This window comes from Vicia villosa, unplaced genomic scaffold (genome assembly GCF_029867415.1).
Source record: "Vicia villosa cultivar HV-30 ecotype Madison, WI unplaced genomic scaffold, Vvil1.0 ctg.003668F_1_1, whole genome shotgun sequence".
Taxonomy (NCBI): domain Eukaryota; kingdom Viridiplantae; phylum Streptophyta; class Magnoliopsida; order Fabales; family Fabaceae; genus Vicia; species Vicia villosa.
Genome location: NW_026706265.1, coordinates 1 through 18,968, shown reverse-complemented (window position 1 = coordinate 18,968; position 18,968 = coordinate 1).

Sequence of the window (18,968 nt, the reverse complement as noted above, 5' to 3'; positions counted from 1 at the left end):
GTTGTTAAGAAAAGTGTGGGTCCTCGGTTAGCAGCTGTGCAGAGGTCCCCGGTCGCGGGTTCGGGGGCTTCCTCCTAATCCGCTAGTGTTGCATGTGCCCCCCTGAGGAATTCTGATCAAGATGAATCTTTGAGGCCGGTTATGGTGCTTCCTTCCCCCCTCCATCCACAGCCTGATCCGGAGGCCTTGATCCGCCGCAAGAGCCAGAGAACTGAAGTCGTGGATCTTACCCAGGAAGAGGCTACTGATATCTTCACCCTTCCTTCGTGCTTTCTCCAGCCTAGATTCTTCGAAGGCGGTCCTTCCTTGACTATTCCGCGTGCTGAGTCTCTGCATATTAAGGGTCTGGAGCCTTCGGTTCGTCAGAGGTTCCTTGTGCAGGATGGTTCGACTATGGTCCGACTTCTGGAGACGGCCACCCTCTATGCCCGCTCGGCGCCTTTGTCGGCGGAGGCGGTGAGGTTGCTTCAGGATCAGGTTAAGATGATGACTTCTGCTGTGGGGGAAAAGGATCGGCTGCTGACGGAGATGGGCGAGGAGCTAGATGTTGTGAAGGCTCGGCTAAGCAAAAAAGAGGGTGCTCTGGTGGACCTGCAAGGTTAATACACCTTGCTTTCCAGAACTCTGTATGGAACAATGCTGTCTTCCTCGATTAGAGAGGCCTCTCTTCACCGTTCTCAGATTCCTGCTGAGGATGAGTCGGAAGAGGAGAGGGCTCTTTTAACCCGGGCATAACTGATCCAATACATCAGGGTCTTGGAGGGTGATTGTGTGGCTGCTGCCGAGGATACCTATAACTCCACTATGGCCCAACTTAAATTGAAGAATCCGGGGGTGGAGTTGGTGGTTGAAGGTACCAGGCCTTACCATCGTGTAGAGGGCGACCAGATTGTTTTTCCAGCCTTTGGGGAGGAGCCGGTGACGCAGGAGGCCGAGGAAGCCCAAGCCGAGGAAGGTGTTTGAAGTTTTTCGTTGTCTAAGTGTGGGGCCTGTGTGCCTCTTATTTTGTAATGTTGTTATTCTGGGGCTATGCCCCCCGTTGTGATTCTGTACGTACAATTTACCAGCTCGGTCTATATGGCCGTTGTTGGGCACATTTGCGGGTTCTTTGCCCGTTTCTTATTTAATGCACTTAGTTTTTAACGCTTATGCTTTGTTTTCTTTGAAACTTGTGCGCATGCGTTTTCCTTTTTTGGGAAACGTGTTTATTGGTTTCCAACGTATTTCCTCTTTATTTCTTTGTTCTTTTTCTGATATTGTTGTTCCCCTTCTTCTCATATAAAAGGAGGTCTTATGGACCTCTCTTTCTTCATTTCTCGCAGGGATGGATGGAGCTAATAAGAAAAAGGTATCCTCAACCTTGTGTTCCCGTGGGGTGAAGAATGTGAAGGAGAAGAAGCAGGCTTCGACCGACTCAGCTTCTCGTTCTCGTGGCTCTCTTAGTTCAAATGCTCGCGCTCGGGAGACCGGTGTGAGGGTCGTGATTGATGCTAATGGTTCTGAGACCGAGTGGGATGAAGATTGGTATCAATATATTCATTCAGAAGAGTTTGCCAATCTGGAGGAGTGAAACGTTTTCTTTTTAACTGTTTGTTTTTGTAATTTCTCATTAATGGATGAATAAAACACTGTTCCTTTGCGTATTTGTGTTGTATTTTATGAAGATTTGCTCGACTTTTGACGTATTTGATCGCCCAGTGTATGGAACTGTGGTCGATTGCCGAGGACGTGGGCCTTGCATATGGTGAGTCTCGGATTTCGTTGTATTGAGATCCGGGGGTCATGGCGTGAACGGTCCCCTCGCGAGCGGGGCATTCTGCCATCATGGTACTTGTATACAACAGGGAGCTCGGTATTCGGGTCCCCCGAAGGACAGGGAGTCTGTTCGATTAGTAGAGCAGGCTTCTGTCTTATTGTAATATGGATAGGTGCTCGGCGTATACCATGCCGCCCCTGTGTTTCTAAATGTAATACTGTTTAATCTTTTCAGCGTTCCAAGGTCGAGCGAGTTCTTCTCCTTGCAAATTTTCTAAGTAATATGCCCCGTTTGGTGTCTTTGCCCGGACACGGTAGGGGCCTTCCCAATTCGCGGCCAGTTTGCCTTCTCGGGAATCTTTGTGATTTCTTTTTAGCATTAGGCTGTCTATTTTAAATTCCCGTCTAATGACCTTAGCGTCATGTCTTAGGGCGATTTTTTGCTTAAGTGAAGTTTCGCGTAGAGCGGCTCTAGTGCGAATTTCTTCGACCAGGTCGAGCTCTTCTCTGATTACTTCGGTGTTACTCGCTGTCTCGAGTGGTTCTTTGATGCGTCTAGAGGGCACATGTATTTCGACGGGGATCACGGCCTCCGTTCCATATGTCAGTCGAAAGGGGGTTTCCCCGGTAGTGGAATGTGGGGTAGTGCGATAGGCCCATAGGACGTTGTGCAGCTCTTCTACCCATCCCCTTTTAATTTTGTCTAGTCTTCTTTTGAGGCCCTCAAAATCACTCTGTTGTCGGCCTCTGCTTGCCCGTTCGTTTGTGGGTGCTCGACAGACGCGAAATGTTGCTTCGTACCTAATTTAGTGACGAATTCTTGGAAGCGCCCGTCTGTGAACTGGGTGCCGTTGTCGGTGATGATGGCTAATGGTACCCCAAACCGGGTGAGGATGTTTCTTTTGTAGAAGCGGAGTACGTTCAAGGATGTGATTTTGGCCGTTGGCTCGGCCTCGATCCATTTGGTAAAATAGTCAACCGCAACTATGAGATATTTGTTCTAATTGCTTTCGGTTACGAACGGACCGAGGAGATCCATCCCCACCACGCAAATGGCCAGGGAGATGATAAGGATTTCAGTTCGTTGGGGGGAGCAAGGTGCATGTCCCCGAAAAGCTGGCATTTGTCGCATCTCTTAACGTATTCTTTGGCGTCGTTTTGCATTGTTGGCCAATAGTAACCTGCTCGGAGAGCCTTCCGAGCAAGTGATCTTCCTCCTAGATGTTGGGAATTGATTCCCTCATGTATTTCTCGGAGTATGTGGGGGACTTTGCCCTCGTCTATACATTTGAGGAGAGGTATGGAAAATCCTCGCCTGTATAGGCGATTTTCGACCAGGACGTACGAGCAAGCTCGTCTTCGGATGGTGGAGGCCTCTTTCGGATCGGTGGGAAGGAGGTCACTTGTTAAGTAATTGTACACGGGGGTCATCCAACAGGATGTGTCTCCTATTGCGTTTACGAGTGAAAGGGAGGATGAGATCTCGGTGCTGGGTTTTGGTAATATTTCCTGGATTACGGATTTGTTACCTCCCTTCTTTCTTGTGCTCGCTAGTTTTGATAGGACGTCTGCTCGAGCGTTGTGTTCCCTTGGGATGTGTTTTACTTTTGCGCTCCTGAATTGGGCCAGTCTTTCTTTCACGAGGGCTAGGTATTCGGCGAGGGCTTCATTTTTGATCTGATATTCGCCGGAGATGTGAGACGCGACCAATTGAGTCGGTAAATACCTCAATTTCTTCGGCTTCCAAGTCGTTTGCAAGGCGCAACCCGGCTAGCAGGGCCTCATATTCTGCTTGGTTGTTGGATGTTAGGAATGATAGTGAGAGGGATACCTCTATGAGGGTTCCTTCTCCACTTTCAAGAATGATCCCTACCCCGCTGTCGGTCAAGCTTGAAGCGCCGTCCACCTATAACGTCCACCTTCGGGTGTTGTTGTTTGTTGTTTCGGGGAAGGCCATATCGGCTACGAAGTCCGCCAAGACCTGTGATTTAAGGGCTTTTCTTCCCTCGTATTTGATGTCGAACTCCGCAAGTTCCAACGACTACCGGAGCATTCTCCCGGCCATGTCAGGGCGTGCGAGTAATTGTTTTACGGGTTGCTCGGTTCGTATGACTATGGTATGTGCTAGGAAATAGTGTCTGAGTCTTCGGGCCGTGGTTATTAACGCGAGTCCGACCTTTTCGATCTGTTGACATCTGATCTCGGGGCCCTAGAGTGCTTTGCTTGTGAAGTAAATGGGTTTCTGGCCTTCCGAGGTTTCTCGTATCAAGGCCGCGCTAACGGCCTCGGTGGCTACGGCGAGATAAAGGTATAAGATTTATCCAGCTTCCGTTTCATACCCCAAAATTTGCCCATACTAATTCTCTTGTTCAAATTCAAATCAAGGTACAAAGCTCAAAGACACCCTCTCCTAAACAAAGGTCAAAGAATTAGGGTTTTGTTGTTATGAGGAAAAATCAATGGATCAAAAGTTCCAAGGCATCCCATATGGTCTATGATATTCCAAACTACCTCCATGACAAATTTCAGGTCTCAATTCAAAAGATCGACTATTCAATTGCTCAGAAAGTCAACAGTCGACTGGTTTGACCTAAAACTCAATTGTGGTCAAAGCACAGTCAAAACTCCTGATTTTTTGTCAACATCCTTATCTTGAAGTATCATTCACCATTTGATCAAGAATTGATCATGGTTCATCAAGGAAAGATCAGAAATCAATAAATTCAAAAGTTTCTAAATTAGGGTTTCCATAGGAGAAAGTCAACAGAACTATGACCAGCCATAACTCCCACATGGAACATCATAAATTTTCCACCCAAATCTCATTTTGAAGGAAATTGAATTCTCTACAACTTTGCCTCTCACATGCCAAGGCTAAAAATGCTTCATTTGAGAGATATGAGCAAAAACATTACAGGTCCTTCTAAAGGATCGCAAAAAGTCATTTTTTCTCAAAGCTCATAACTTGAACATGGTAAACTCAATTGAGATGAAACCAAAAGAATCATTTATAGGACACTATAAGATTTCTAAAAAGCTCAAGAACGCTTCCATACAATAAAAAATGAAAGAGTTATGGCTTGCACAAGTTGGGCAAAATTCAAGAAGAACATGAAACCCTAATTGGATAATATTGAGTTTCTTGACTAATGGGCCTAAGTGCTGGACTTCAAACATGATCTTGACTTAAATAAGGATATATAAACCCACTCCCATATTTTTATAGTTTTTACTTATATTTATTTGGATTTTATTTAATTAAAAAGCAAATAAATTAAATAAAAATATAAAATGATGTAATCAATTCATATGGCTTTGTTGTTAATCATTGGAGAGGCCCAAATAATCACCATTAAAGGTCCAAAAACGTGTAGCCCTTGCCATGAGAAATATTATACAATTTTAGAAACAATTACATGGTTTTTCTTATAAATTTTTCTTTCTTTTCATAACCTAAGATCCAAGCCCACAAGCTTGACCTAATGACTCCAATATTTACATATACACTAACCCTAATGAGGGAGGACGAAAAAAGAAGGAGGGAGAGACTATGAGAATAGGTTTCCAAGAGAGAAAGTTTTCCTAAAGCTAGGACATGATAAAAAACAATTCACAACCATTATCAAGCAATTCTGAGCGTTGATTCATCGCCCTGGGATCAGCTTAGTTTGGTCCCAGCCATGATTGAAGTCAAAGATCCACCAAATCGTCAAGCTCAAGCCAAGCCGTGAGGGAATTCGCTACAAAAAATCCGTAGTAAAACGATAGCAGGACCGTAGCAAAATGGAGTAAGTCTAATGGAGGTGATGATGAACAGTAAAGTGGAATGATTGACTACGCATGAGCATCACCTATTGGCCAATCAACCGCCAACGAGTCTCTCTCCATCTGCAATTGGTTCATCCAAGGCATCTAAGACCATCACGTTTGACAATTTGAAAATTCTTTTTGTTTTCATTAATTCATATTTATATCTTGCAAATCATTCTAATAACGATTAATTAGCGCAGTTCAGCTGGCAAAGGACGTGACCTTGCGACCCAAGGGGAGGGGGTTCAATCCCTGGCTTTTACGTTTCCTCTTTTATTTTTCTAACATTAATATTACTTGCAGATTCAGTAGGGATATGCTACACGCGCACAAGGTACACCCTCGGTTCTCCATCATTAGATCTCCAGCGAAGCAAGATCTAAGACACCAAAAATGCAGACCTTCGGTAGTTCTCACAGAGCGTACCACACCAGATTACACTTGCAGATTCAGTAGGGATATGCTACACGCGCACAAGGTACACCCTCGGTTCTCCATCATTAGATCTCCAGCGAAGCAAGATCTAAGACACCAAAAATGCAGACCTTCGGTAGTTCTCACAGAGCGTACCACACCAGATTACCAGCTAAGTTTTCTAAATTTTTTTTTATTTTTAATTACTTTGGCTATTTCTTTTTATTTTTAGTTTATAATTCTTTTCTCTCTTTTTTAAATTTATTTATTTAATGAATAATTTTTTCTTTATAATAATTTTACATTTATTTATTTTTAATCAAAAACTCGATTTTTCCACAAATTTGTCAATAATTATTTTTTAAACAATAAAAATTGTTATTTTTGTATATACTTCTAATTAATTATTTAATTTAAATTAATAATTAAGTTTTTGTTAAACTCGATTTATTTATAAACCCTATAATCTCCAGGTAGGTGTTATCCACTAACGCATTTTTTAAGCTTCACAAACATTTTGGGACACAATAAGTTTTCTTAAAAAACCTTTAGGGTTTGTAAACTTTTAGGGTTTGTAATCAATTGGGATTTAGATCAGTCAATGCACTAACCTTTTTCTTTCTTTGTTCAAATTTTCAGGATTAATCAAGATTCTCCGACCACACGCCATGCCAATCAAAAAGCTAAGTTCCGATCCCTTTCTTATTTAAATTTAATTTTTACTTTTGCCTTATAGGTTCAATTAGGGTTTACTTCGTCTGTTAAGGAACTTCTCTTACACTCATCCCTATTATTTTCTGTTTGATTCTCAGATGGTCAGAGCCAATGTTCGAGGAAGATCAAGTGCAAATTAATTTTATGTTTTATTTTTCCCCCATCCCCGAAGGTGTTTATTGTAATAGCGTAGGGCTTTAATTCTGCCTTTATTTTTCTGCTGTGGTTAGTAATCCTAGGGAGTGAAAGCTTCGTTAAATTAATTAGATCACTAACAATACAAGATAAATATCTGAATTGAATCACTTGATTGTTGCACCCACACACCTTTAGGGTAACTCCTCTTGTTGCCTGTTGCCTTATTTGGTTGCCTTAATTTTGTTGCCTAAAAATAGTCAAGTCCCTCGATTCCGAGGATACCTAAAGCAATGTTGCCTGTTGCCTTCAAAGTTATTGAAACTCCCTCGAAGCTGCCTTATAAAAATGATGGTCCCCTAATTGCTAAGGTATCCTCGCATGATGCCTAAAATATAAAATGACTATTATATCCTTCCCTTAGACTACCTGCCCTCTTTATGGCATGGGACAGTCTTATGGCGAACGATTATTTTCGATGACCCTTCAACATCCAATTGAAAGACTTCCTGCCCTCTTATGGTACGAATAGACCCTTTCGCCCTGAAAGGCTAAAAGAACGACTTTTCAAACTTAGGGTAGTTGCTATTAATTGCTTGCTCTTTTTCAATTTCAAATTCAAATTTAAATATTTAACCACTTCTTTTCAAAGAATATTTTCAAAAGAGGCTACGCTTATTTACAAGCTAAAGTCCTTAAACGTATCTTTTTACTATTCACATATGACACTTTTCAAACAATTCAAACAAACAAGTGAGCTAAGCAATTAAGAGCCCATGGATAACCATGGATGCAAAGGGTGCTTTACACCTTCCCTTTGTATAACTTACCCCCCGAACTCAATCTCTTTCAAAAAGGTTTTTTTCTGTTCTTTTAGCCTTTCTTTAAATTGGATAAAATAAAAGTCGGTGGCGACTCCTGCTTACCGCGACATTTCTCAAAAGTCAGTTCACCGTATTACAGAACTGGCGACTCTGCTGGGGAGAATTTTCTCATAAAAGAGGGGTTACCTTAAAAGTTTAGGATTCACTTTAAAAATGTTTTCTATTGTTTGCTTTGCTTGCTTTATTTTTCAGGGCTATTTTGGGAAATAAATGAAGGACGAATCCTATTCCCGGATTCAAGTACACCTAAGATAGGAAGTGGCATAGTCATGGCGACCTCCTTCATGTATGTGGAGGATTGGTCAATATGAGAGTTCACGCTTAAGTTAGGCCTCTATGGGTGTTCGCATGCCTCTTTTGCATGAGAGAGGTTCGTGTGGATATCTGTAGGTGAGTCGGAGCTTAAGGAACTTTAGTTACCTTTAACCCATCTTGACTATAGGAACTTAGTGGGGGGACTAGTCTTGATGTATGTTGAGAGTATAGTCGCTACTCGATACTACAGCTCAGATAGGTCCTTTCTCAAATTATCATTGCATGGTATGTATGTATCATGTTCGAGGGTGCTTTAGGAGGGCTGACAATTTTGGGTAACTCGGTAGAACCCGTTGCTGATATCATCCTTATCCTTAGAAATACCTTTGGGGAAGGGTATCTCACATGATCTAAACTTCATGCAAGCCGATCCTAAGGAAATTGTGTGACTTGTGTGACTTGTTTGTGTTTCCTACTAACTTTTGTTTCCCTGCAGGTTTTGTTAAAAGACTTGTTTACCCTTACTATCTCACACTGTGCCTAATGAACTGCATTCGCATAACATCATGACATCATAACATAACATGATTAACTTACCCTTTCAAGGATCTTAGGAATTTAGGGCGCATAATTTCAGGTGCTCTTATCAAAGACTGAATTCCTATCAAGAGGCAAGAGGATTTATTTTCCTCTGGCCACGTACCTTCCAATTCAGAGACTCAGTGCCTACTAAGGGGCAAGAGGATTTATTTTCCTCTAGCCATGTACCTTCAAATTCAGAAGTATCCCGAATCAGAGGCTATGACCCACTGGATATGGTGAGCTTGATTCCTATAGAAGAACATCCAAGAATCAGAGTTCTTCAAACTAAGATGCGACCAAATCATTTTCTGACGTTGCTAACTAAATTTTCTAAAGATCCTTGAAAGCATCGCATAACAGGTTTCCATAACAGGTCTCTCATCTTCTCTCGCTGTTTATTTCAGCACCAATGGATCTCGAGAAATCAGTCAAAGACCTTCAGGCTCAGAATGCCCAGCTCCAAGCTTTGATTTTGAACTTGTCCAAGGGGCAAGATGAGCTGAAAACCATGCTGACTAAAAAGAAGAAGAAAGTCAAGAAGAATCTGGGGAAAAGGCTTAGACCGATCCTGCAACTCAGGGATGCCGAAGCCTCTGAAGACAGTGTTGAAGATGAACAAGATGATGATGCTAGTGTCAAAACTGATGCAAAAAGTAACCATGATGCTGCCAAGCCTTTTGAAGAAGAAGAAGAAGATTATTACCATGAGAACGAACATCCTGATGACAAATACAAGGAGTAGGAGGAACGTATGAAAGCCATGGAAATTCAGAAAATACCTGGACTGGATTTTGAGGAATTAGGACTCATCTCTGGAGTTGTTATACCTCCTAAATTCAAAACTCCGACCTTTGCTAAGTATGATGGAGTCTCTTGTCCTAAACTACACTTGAGGTCTTATGTGAGAAAGATTCAACCTCATACTGCTGATAAGAAGCTCTGGATCCATTTATTTCAAGAAAGCCTATTAGGGGCACAAATCGAATGGTACTATCAATTGGAGGGTACCAATATCCACACGTGGGAAGATTTGGCAACTGCTTTCTATATGCAATATCGATACAATGTTGACCTCGCGCCAACCCGCATGCAGCTATAAAGCATTTCTATGGGCTCTAATGAAAGCTTCAAAGAGTATGCTCAGAAATGGAGGGACTTGGCTAGAAGAGTTCAACCTCCGTTGGCCGATAGAGAATTGGTTGATATGTTTATGAGCACGCTGACTGGTCCTTTCTATAGTCAATTGCTGGGAAGTTCATCATCTGGATTCACTGAACTTATATTGACTAGGGAACTTGTCGAGAATGGCATCCGAAGTGGTAAGATTCAAGCCGCTACATCCTCAGGCGTTACAAAGAAGCATCCCAATTGTCATACCCTAATTTTTGACCCCCCCTGAGATGACATATCTTCAGGATTTTTCATCAAGTCGAAGCAAGTATCCAGAACAGCCTAACATTCAATCAAGGGTGTTCAAAGACAAGAAAGCTCAGGCAAAGGATCAATCAATAGAGGGATTAGTCTCTAATACAATCATAAGACTCAAAAGCCTCATTATTACACCTATGATTGATTAAGACACCCAGTCATCTAAGTACAGGATTACTCAGATCAACAGACTAGGGTTTGGAGCCTATCAAGGACTAAAATAAGGGATCACCTTTGGGAAACCCTAAAAAGCCCTAAAGGACCATTCAAAGACATCAATCATCTTCAAATAACTCATATGACAAGATCCACTGGACATTACACCTCAGTTCAAAGTCTACAGTCATCATTGTCCTCTGGTCGACAATTAGGGTTTTTGACCTAATTCACCAAGATAGTTGACTTTTAATCAGGGCATGGATCAAAAACTCAAGACATGATTCAAGAATCTCTACTACCTCAATATAATCCATTTACATCATTCATTTGAGGAAAAGATCTTGTTTCTACACAAAAGCCCAAAAATTCACTTTGTCAGGAAAAGTCAACTGTGTGGGATCATCATTGACTTTTAAGGTTTTTGGTCAAAAAATGACTTTCAAAGATCAATATCATCAATATATGGATGTCAAAGTCATTTGACCAAAGAAATTCAAAGAAATTCATCAAGGAGCAAAAAGTCGGGAATTAGGGTTTTTGAAGGCATGGTGAGAACTCAAAATTTCACCTACACAACTCAAAAAACTTCCAACATGAAAGTTGTAGATCTTGCAAAATAAAACAACATCTTACAAAGGAACTTTTTTCAAAAGATCAACCATTTATGAAGTTTTGGAAATTTTGAAGTTTAGGTCATAAACACTTAGAAATTTTTCTAAGTGTTTTAACCTAGTTTTCATCCAACTTTGGGCTCATTTTTCACAAATTTCCCAAATGATTCTGAAGAAGACATAAACTAATGATTTGAAGTAGATGTTTAGGGCTTTCCAAATTGTGTTCAACCTTCTCCAAATTCAATTTGAGCTAGGAGTTATGCTTGTTCAAAGTTGGCCTCATGAAGTAAAATTATAGGTCATGTGCAAATTGGAACTTTGCAATTTTGTGCATTTTGCTTCACTAATGGATGCTACACGACCCATAACATGTCTGAAACCATGCCATGCATTCATTTTCACCATGCCATAAGAATTGAAGAAGATTCTAAAAACAAGAACATGTGATTATGTAATGATTACTTTTGTGAATTTATGGCAAATTGATGAATCACCCAAGGAATCTTCTCATCAACCAATTAGAGCTCACTTTGCATCTGAAATGTCCCCTAAGATCAGATGGAATCAATGGATAGGGGAAGCTAGCCCGAAAATGCATCATTGCATTTTGGAGATTCTTTGAATTTCTTCATGGCTAAGAAACCAAAACTCTCCCATTAAGCAAGCTCACACTCTCACTCAGTACTGAGACATTTGCCTATAAATAGGAGAGCATACTTCAGTAGAAAAACACACCAAAGCAACCATATTCCTTGCTTTCTCTTTCTCTTCTCATGTTCATTGTTTTTCAAAGTTCTTTGGCAAAAAGAATCGATTTCTTCAAACCAGAGCTCATCTTTGTCACACTAAATTTCTTCACAACTTCACACAATTAATTCACCTATCAAATTAAATCATTTTCACTTCATTTTTCATACACCTATTATTTAATATATCTATTTTGTGAATAGTCAAAAAAATCATAAAAATATTATTTATTTCTTGAATTTTAATTAGGTTTAAAATAGTGTGTTTTTAAGTGTTTTCTTAAATACTTTAAATATATATTATCACTTTATTTTAACCTAATCACTTTGTAAATAATTTTATGATAAAACCCTAATTGTTTAGGTCTTAATTAGGTAAAGATCTTTATTTTTACCTTAATTAAGTTGACTTTTGTCAATTTTCAAAACTGTTTTCAATCTCCGAACAAATCGAATGATTAGGGTTTTCAAACAACAAAACCTTGTATCATTCAAAATCATTTTCAAATTGCTCTCATAACCAGTACTGTAAAGTACTGGGCCTCTAATAGAGTGTAAGTCCCAAAAACCTTCTCTTCTTAGCTTGTTTTCAAAACTGTATTTTCAAAATCTTCTTTCTGTTTTCAAAACATTCTTCTGGTATTTGAAGGGCATTATTCCCGGTGAAACTCTTCAGATACCTATGTGACCTTTGTCCATCTTCACTTCTTCTGTTTTCAAAACCCTTTACTGTTTATCATATATATTCAACTGTTATCAACAAAACAACAAAATTACTGTTGAGGCTCTATATATACTTCTTCAAAGGCCTCCACTCCATCCAGGTTAGGCTTTACAAGCTTTCAATTTACAGTCTTTATTTAAATTTCTGTCAAATATAAACTGTGCATATATTAGTTTAGAACTACGTTTGAGTATAAACCTTAGGACAGTTAAACTATATATATATATATATATTATAGGAATATGACCTAGGATTGAGAATGTCTTCCCGGTGAAGGCTCTTTCCTAATTAGAGATCTGTAGTTCAAACCCCCAAGATGAATTATTCCCGGTGAAACATCTTGGCAAAAACCTTAGAATCCAAAATATAGGACACATCCACCCAAAGAGGAATTATTCCCGGTGAAACCTCTTACCCATTTGCTTAGAGCCAAAATAAGTTCAAAACCACATAGCTTTCTCTTGTGCTATAACAAGGACCCTCGATTAGCCTCCTCTTGGGCTTTGTACAAGGACCCACAGGCTTCTTAAAAGCATTTCCAGCTTCCTCTTGAGCTTGTATACAAGGACCCATCAGGTTTCTTATAAACATAGGAACAGGTCTTTAGTCACCTTTTAGCCTACCCTGGTGAGTTTTCTTCCAATTTAAACCAGACTTTAAACAAGCTAAGTTTGTCTCAATTTTGCATTGAGTACACCTTTTGGAATGAGAGACATGGACAGTCTCTGTCACCCTTATCTTCATCAATCTTCCTTAGCAGAGTCTAGGATCCATATTTTCTTATCCTCAGCATGAGTCAGCCTTCATCTTGGGCTTTAAACAAGAAGTCTCCACTAGATAATCTTTCTGCCATTCATTTCAATAAAATCCCTGGAAAGGGTTAGCTTCCACACATTCCATCATTTCAATAAAACCCCTGGAAAGGGTTAGCCTCCAAAGTCAATTAAAATCAATCCATCATTTCAAAACCCCTGGAAAGGGTTAGCCTCCAATATCAGTCTTTCAAAACCAAAGATTCATTTCTCTTAGGAGATAATTTCCCCAAAAGAGTCAAAACCCCTGGAAAGGGTCAGCCTCCAAAAAACATGATAAAGTCAGTCTTTTACCAAATAATTTCTCCAGCTAAGTCAAAATCCCTGGAAAGGGTTAGCTTCCAAAGAAAAACAGTCTTTCAATAAATAAAATCTCCTCAGTAGAGTCAAAACCAACAAAAACAGTTAGCCTCAACCTTGGGCTTCATACAAGGCACCCAAACAATAAAACTCCCCTGTCAAGAGTCAGCCTCAACCTTGGGCATTGTACAAGGCAGATAATAGAGTCTCCCCAGTGAGTTCTTCATCATTCAGTAGCCACAACCTTGGGCTTTGTACAAGGCAGATAAACCATACTTTCATGTGTCAAAGATTCCTAACACCTAGGATCTTTTCCCCATAGAGTCATCCATACTCAGTTTATTTAAGAGTCTGCCACAACCTTGGGCTTTGTACAAGGCAGAAAATAATGTTTTCCCTAGCTAGAGTCAGCCACAACCTTGGGCTTTGTACAAGGCACACAAAATAGAGTCATAAATTCAATTATCCTCAACAGTTAGCCACAACCTTGGGCTTTGTACAAGGCACATAAATAGAGTCTCCCTAAGTAGAGTCAGCCTCAATTCTGGGCTTTGTACAGAACACAAAAATACCCCTGTAATTAATCCCCAGTGGAGTCATCTCCCAGAGTCAATAATATTAATAAATCAATCAAAAAAGCCTCAAGCTTGGGCCTCATACAAGCCAGCTAAAGTCAAATCTTTTATACAGTAGATAGACATAGCTTATCTCTATAGAGAGATATTTTTACTACTCTACCACATTCAAACAAACAAACATTTCAATTTCAATTTCAATTAAAGTCTCCCATTTAGGACTCTGAAAGACATGCTCTGGCACATCCCCAGACTTGTACACTTTCCCTAATTTGGACGAGCATCTTTCTTTCATTTAAGAGGCATCTGACTGGCATACTTGCACACACAAGTAAGGTCCCCCTCTTGAATGAAATGAATCCAGTTATTCTGTCACTCTTTCAAAATGTTTGTGGTAGAATAGTACTAATACCTCTCTGTAAAGATGATTTCATGTCTCTTTACTGTAAACAGAGATTTAATTCCAAGCTTCAACCTTGAGCTTCAAGCAAGGCACCAAAAACAATTAATTTCCCTAGTTAGTTCCCCGAACTACATTAAGCTCTGACTTCCACTAGGGATATGTAGGCATGAGGTTCACAAGGAATCTCAGCGAGCTAATAAAATACCAAAAATAGTCAGTCAGTCAGTCTGTCTGTCTTTTCAAATCAATTCAATTCCTTCTCCTAACACAAAGGAGAAACTTTCCCAATCATTAGCAGCAAACACAATCACAATGACACATAGAACGTTCCTGTAGAGTACTACAGATATGTAGGGTGTTTAAACACTTCCCTATGTATAATCGACCTCCCGGACTCCAGAATTTCTAGTCTAAGTGAAATCCCCACACTTAGCAAACTCCTAGGGTTTAGTTGAGATCTTTTTTCCCCTTTCCTACTCGTAGGACAAATAAGAAAGTTCGTGTGATATCGTAGGAAGAACTGAAATAAAATTCATCCCACCACGGGCGCATTCTCCTTCCAAATTTCGCGTGAAGGGTTTAGCGTGCCGTCCTCCCAAGTGAAACGGGGAGGTAAAGAAAACGACCATCCACAGAAAAATGGCGACTCTGCTGGGGATATAAGTGTTAAAAACCTTGGTTTTTCATCCAAACCAATGGTTGACCTGTTGCTGGTCCAGCCCCAATGAGGAATTAGGGATGCCAAATTCCCCCTCAAACAAGAGAGGTCCTGCCTAACCTCTGTGTCATATCATGTGTTTGTTGCATATATATTTGTTTATTTTGTTTATTCTGTATCGGGAAAGGGCTTGATTCCCACTTGTGGTGAGAAATCCTATACCCGGATTTGAGTGCAACATAAGTTAGGATGGAGGATGTCTTCCCGGTGAAGGCCCTCTAATCTTGGTTTCCAAGTCTACTCTTGGGATTTGCCTGGCTGGTTGTGATTAACTGCGCCACTGCATTCCGAGACTGATTTGTACCAGGAGGACCTAGAAACACATTAACCCCACTTAAAGCCTTTTTTAGGACGTAGAGCGGTGATTACGAAAGTGATTGTCACGCAGATACTACACTCAGAGAAAACTCTCTTATAGATACCAATCAACGTATCTTTAAGGTTGAGCAAAAACTCTGAGACCCCTAGAACCCGTTCTACAGGTACAAAAATCCTTAACCTTAGTTCACCATTGGGGCGGGGATTGCGTTTTGACTTCATGACCACTATACCCTTCAACGCCATGTTTGTTTAAAACTCTTGTGTGTGCATTCATGCATTCATGCATCATTCATTAATAAACAACTAAAAACAAAAAGAGTCTTTTTCGAGTCGTTTTTCAAGGAAACTAAATAATAAACGTTTTGAACTTCATAGAAAGAGAGAAACGGAGAAAGGACTTAAGGATCTATATTATGGATTACGGAAGAAAGAGAGCTAGGAAATACACCTTCAAGATTCCCCAGGTCGAGGAACTGGGAAAGCTCGGAAAACTGGTGGTCAACCCCCAGGCTTTCAAGGAGAAGTATGGAAAACTTCTGCCTTTGCTCAATACCCACATGGTGGATGGGATCCTTCCCACATTGGTGCAGTTTTACGATCCAACGTATCACTGCTTCACCTTTCCAGATTATCAGCTCATGCCTACGTTAGAGGAGTACTCTCGTCTGATTGGAATACCCGTGTACGCGCAAGATCCGTACTCCGGTTTGGAAAAGAACCCTGACGACATTATCATTGCTGCAACTACTCCTTTGAACGTAGTCGACATCAGAACTCATATGGTGAGTAGAGGAGGAATTCAAGGATTGCCCTCCAAATTCCTGTTTGATCAAGCTCGGTACTTCGTCAGCATCCAAGATATGAGCGCTTTTGAGGAAGTCTTGGCTTTGCTTATCTACGGATTGTTTTTGTTCCCTAACATTAATGATTTCGTCGACATCAACGCAATTAAGATCTTCTTAATTGGAAATCCAGTTCCAACCTTGCTTGCGGATGCTTATCACTCTGTGCATTCAAGAAACCTGCAGCGAGGAGGATTAATCACATGCTGCGTACCGTTGTTATACGAATGGTTCGTTTCGCACCTGCCAAAGTCTAGCACTTTCTGGAATATGAGGGATGGCCTTTACTGGTCACAGAAAATCATGTCTCTCACTCATACAGACATTGATTGGTGTAGTCCTGACAACGACGAAACCAAGATCATCTTCAGTTGCGGAAGTTTTCCCAACATACCCCTTATTGGAACTAAGGGAGGAATCAGTTACAATCCAGCTTTAGCCCGTCGTCAATACGGCTATCCTATGAAAAATATTCCAAGTAACATCCAATTGGAAGGTCTGTTCTTCAAGAACATCGACGATCATGGCAACATGCTGAAGAAAGAAATTGTCCAAGCCTGGCGTCTTGTTCACAGCAAAGGGAGAAGATTGTTAGGAAAACATCTTTGCATCTCCCTGGATCCTTACCTTCAATGGGTACGCATCAGAGCATTCAAGCTCATGATGCCATATCAGCATCAAGAACCTATTCCCCTAAGGGAACCAATTTACCTTTTCTCCACCGATGTTGAAAAACTGCAAGCGGCATTAAACAAGGTATGCCAAGAAAGGAATGCTTGGAGGAACAGGTATCGAATCGTCAACACGGAAAATGTTGAGATTCAAAACATCCTAAGAAGGAAGGATGAGTTACTTGAAGTACTCGATCGACAAGTGACACAATCGTCACTTTCTCATCATATCCCTCCTGCTTCCTGGATCATCGATCAGCTCACGTCAGAGAACGCTCAGCTCAAGAAACAGAAGAAGATGTTAGAACGTGAAGTCGGCTCATCATCAAAGTTTTAGAGTCCTTTCTCTCAGTTTCTCTGTATTTCCATTTTCAAAGTGTGTAAAAACGGCGTTTTTTCGCTTAATTAATAAAAGTTTGATGTTTCATAACGTAATTATGGTGTTTCCTTGAAAAATATTAACTTAATTGCATATCATACATCGCTTTAGTCGTACGCACTGACACGAGAATTGTCGCGGATCTAATAGTCACTTTCCTTTCTCCAGAAAGAGAGAAGGAGAAGGAGGTGAACCAAGACTTTCAAGCTGTCTCATCCATACAACACTCGTTCAAGTCGCAAGAAAAGAATGGAAGACTTTGAGCAAGAGAATGAAGAACTCAGAGAAGAGATTAATACTCTCAAAGGTACTGTTGAAAGACTCAATAGTATGGTAGAAGCCCTGGTAGTTGCGCAGAATCGACTAACGCCAGAAGAACCACAAAGGACTGTGGTTTCCGAGATTGTTTCTACTCCTATTCCTCAGTATACCATGCCGCCTGATCGACCTTGGGGCATGCCGTATAACTTTACTCCAGAAGGGTACATACCTCCAGCTTCTGAAGCTCCAAAAGTCACCATGGATATGCGTCCACCGGAGGGTTACAAACCTCTGGAAATTGAAGTTCCAAGAGCAACGGCAATGGGTTTCGCACAACAGAATGCTGAGATACCGAGATCTGCTGTCATGGCTTCTCCACAGCCCATTATGCATACTTTTCCCCCGCAGGGCGGACAAGTATATCATCACGCTCCCAGTGAGGATGCTGGCGTGTATGAAAGATTGGACGAGTTCCAGGAACAGTTTCTGCAAATGCAGAAGGAACTCAAGACTCTCCGAGGACAAGATCTATTTGGAAAGAATGCTGCAGACCTCTGTCTGGTTCCAAATGTCAAGATTCCTCACAAATTCAAAGTACCAGAGTTCGAGAAGTACAAAGGGAATTCATGCCCACAAAGTCATCTTGTGATGTACGCTCGAAGAATGTCAACTCAGACTGATAATCAACAATTGCTCATTCATTATTTTCAAGACAGCCTGACTGGTGCTGCACTCAAATGGTACATGAACTTGGATAGTTCAGAGATTCGTACTTTTCGAGACCTCGGAGAGGCCTTCGTCAAACAGTATAAGTACAATCTGGATATGGCTCCCGACAGAGATCAACTCCGGGCCATGACTCAAAAGGATAGAGAAAGCTTCAAGGAATACGCTCAGAGATGGCGTGAAGTTGCCGCTCAAATTTGTCCACCACTTGAAGAGAAAGAAATGACAAAAATCTATCTCAAAACTTTAAGTCCATTTTACTACGGACGAATGGTTGCAAGTGCACCAAGTGACTTTACCGAGATGGTAAACATGGGTGTGCGTTTAGAAGAAGCAGTTCGAGAAGGACGCTTGAACAAAGAACCTGAATCTTCTGTTGGTCCAAGGAAGTATGGAAGTTCTTTCCAGAAGAAAAAGGATCAAGATGTCAGCAATGTCTTGCACAAAATCAAGAAGAAATTCCAACCTCAAGTTGCAACAATAACTCCGGTTGTTAACTCAGCGCCAGCTTATCAACCTCAGGTCTCGCAACAACAAATTCAACAAAGGTCGCAACAACCTCAGCAGCAGGTTCGACCTCCAAATTACAATAATCGGGCTCCAAGGTATCCTGCCTTTGACCCCGTACCAATGTCGTATGCAGAATTGTTTCCAACATTACTGGCAAAAGGACTCATTCAGACAAGGAGTCCTCCAAATCCTACAAACAGTTCCTCACCATGGTATAAGGCTGACCAATC